Below are 3,217 nucleotides of genomic sequence, written 5' to 3'. Positions count from 1 at the left end.
ATGATCATGACATCATTGAAGGTCCTGCACCATTGGTAAGTATTTTCTTCCATTTAGGCAGGGAGCTAATTAACCCTTTCGCAACCCTAGGATTTTCCATTTTTGCATTTTCGTTTTTTGCTCCCCTTGTTCCCAGAGCCATAGCGTTTATATTTTTTGGTCAATATGGTCATGTGAGGGCTTATTTTTTGCGGGACGAGTTGTACTTTTCAACGCCATTACTAGTTTTACCATATCGTGTACGGGAAAATGGGAAAAACATTCCAAGTGCGGTGAAATTGCAAAAAAAAGTGCAATACCACAGATGTTTTTTTTTTATTTTTTTTACCACGTTCACTGAATGCTAAAACTGACCTGCCATTATTATTCTCCAGGTCATTACGAGTTCGTAGACACCAAACATGTACAGGTTCTTTTTAATTTAAGTGGTGAAAAAAAATTCCAAAGTTTGCTAAAAAAAAAAAATGGCGCCATTTTCCAAGACCCGTAGCGTCTTCATTTTTCGGGATCTGGGGCCAGGTGAGGGCTTATTTTTTGCGCGCCGAGCTGAAGTTTTTATTTATATCATTTTGGGGTAGATCCAATGTTTTGATTGCCCTTTATTGCATTTTATTGCAATGTTGCGGCGATCAAAAAACGTAATTCTGGCGTTTAGAATTTTTTTCTCGTTACGCCGTTTACCAATCGGATTAATTCTTTTTTATACTGATAGATCGGGTGATTTTGAACGCAGCAATACCAAATATGTGTATGTGTTGTTGTTTTTTATTATTTTATTTTGAATGGGGCGAAAGGGGGGGTGATTTAAACTTTTATTTTTTTTATATTTTTAAAAACATTTTCTTTTCACTTTTTGCTTGCTTCTATAGTCTCCATAGGAGACTAGAAGCAGCACTTGTCTGAACGCCTCTGCTACATAGAGGTGATCAGCAGATCACCTCTATGTAGCAGAAATGGTCCTGTGCTATGAGCGCCGACCTCTAGGTGGCGCTCATAGCGATCAGCTCATGACAACCACTGGAGTCTGCTGCAGACCCAGGGTTGTCATGCCCACTCATCGGTGACCCGCGATCATGTGACGGGGTCGCCGATGGGCGGGGTAAGTGACGCGCATCCGGTTTGCGCAAGTTAAATGCCGCTGTCAGAGATTGACAGCGGCATTTAACATGTTAACAGCCGCGGGTGGATCGCAATTCCACCCGCAGCTGTTGTGGGCACATGTCAGCTGTAATAATCAGCTGACATGTGCCCGGTTCAGTGCGGGCTCAGCGCCGGAGCCTTCACTGAACCGGGGGTTACAGCCTTGTGCGTACAATTATGGCACAGGCTGTAAAGGGGTTAAAGCTCCTCTGCCCCTGCTGCACACTCGCACATCGAATTCCCCCTTCCCATTTAAAAAAAACATCAGTTGGACAGGCCAAGGGGAAAGGGGTTTAAAAAAATTATTTTTTTTTCTTTCAAGATGGCGCTGTCCCTTTAACCTGACACCCTGGGCACCCACCCTCAAGTGCCTAATGGCTAATACAGCCCTGATGGTACCAGAAAAAAAAGCATCAAAGCAAGAGAAAATGCATGAAATGACTAAGGTTAAGAGTTTTTCAACTCATAGAAAACCCCTTTATACATTAAACAGTCTAATTATGTAACATACGTTTCTGCAGCCATTATCAGCCAGAGTGGTGATACACAAGATTTCTAGCTAGAAACCCGAGTCTCTGGGAAACCTCAGGAGTGGTGCATAGAATTCAGGGTGAAGGAGCACTTTCTGCGCAGTTCTCTGCTTGGCTACACAATAAAAGAACACATTACATGCAACACTGAGAGCTGAAGCAGCCTTGTATGCAAAAATGGCTTCTGTGTATGTAATGTGGGCTGTCTGTATGGTGGGTTTTTCTGTATTCCCTTGATGTAAATCCATCAGACCACCGTGCAAGATAATATTTTAAGCTTCTGAACTGATGAATACTATGAAATGTGGCACAGACTTAAAGATACCAAATGCAAAACCATTTTATGTTGCATTCAGGAATTTAAAGGACTTCTACTTTACTCATCAAACCTTTGCTATTTTGCAGAACAAAATGCATGTTGATGGAGTTTTTGGCTACCTACAGACAATATGCTTGGACTTACCCTAATGGGTTCACTTTCCTTTTTTTATGTTGGAATATAATTGTTGGTAGAAGGGGTGGATTAAGAGTAGCAAGGGCCCCGGGCAGTTTAGAAGGCGCGGGCCCCCCACCCCACACACACACACCTGATGTATCACGTGACATGTCACATGATCCCCTGTGATAAATCATGTGATAGTTCACGTGAGATTAATTTGGCACAATATTAATTATAATAATTTTTTTTAGGCTGTGTGCCCACTACGCGTTTTTAAGCGTTTCCGCAGCGGCAATTCCGCTGCGGAAATGCTTAAAAAACGCTTGGTAGAAGGTCTGCAATGTTCCACAATGATAATCCGCATGTGCTGTGCACATGCTGTGGAAATTTCCGCTGCGGATTATCATTGCGGAAAAATCCGCAGCACTAACAATTATTTTGCGGAAGCGTGGCGTTTTCGCCGCCATTGACTTGCACTGGAACGCATGTAATCCGCATCACTGCATCTGTACATGCAGAATCCATGCGTTTCAATGTGCGGATGGTACCCGGGTGTGGAGGGCAGGAGTACCGTCCCGGGTACCATAGAACCTGTAAAAAAAAGAATAAAATAAAAAATAAATATTATACTTACCTTCTGATGGCCCACGGTGTCTTTTTCCGATGCGTCCTGGCTTGCCGGCAGCTCGCGATGGTCTGAAAAGGACCTGCCGTGACGTCATTTAGTCATGTGACGGGTCACGCGACCACTGACGTCGGCAGGCCATCAGAAGGTAAGTATATATTTATTTTTTACTATTCTTTTACGGTCACACTATATAAATCCATGCCGGTTGCATGGATTTATATAGTGTGACCAAGTTGTCAAGCACTTTCCAAGTGATGCTAAAATCGCTTGGAAAGCGCTTGTCAACCCGCATGCGGAAATGCATGTGAAGAACGCTTCACATCCGCATGTCCCTGGCAGGAAAATAGCATGTACAATCCGCATGTACAATCCGCATGCGTTTTTTCTGCCAGGGAGATGTAGAAACGCTCAAAAAAAATCCGGAGCATTTCTGCATCGTGGGCACATAGCCTTACATTAATTGAATGACTCAATATTGAG

Source organism: Phyllobates terribilis, unplaced genomic scaffold, assembly GCF_046119375.1.
Source record: "Phyllobates terribilis strain yellow unplaced genomic scaffold, ASM4611937v1 Scaffold_2__4_contigs__length_985480577, whole genome shotgun sequence".
In the NCBI taxonomy this organism is placed as follows: Eukaryota; Metazoa; Chordata; class Amphibia; order Anura; family Dendrobatidae; genus Phyllobates; species Phyllobates terribilis.
The sequence above is the reverse complement of the archived record's forward strand: the minus strand, read 5'-3'. Positions refer to the sequence as shown.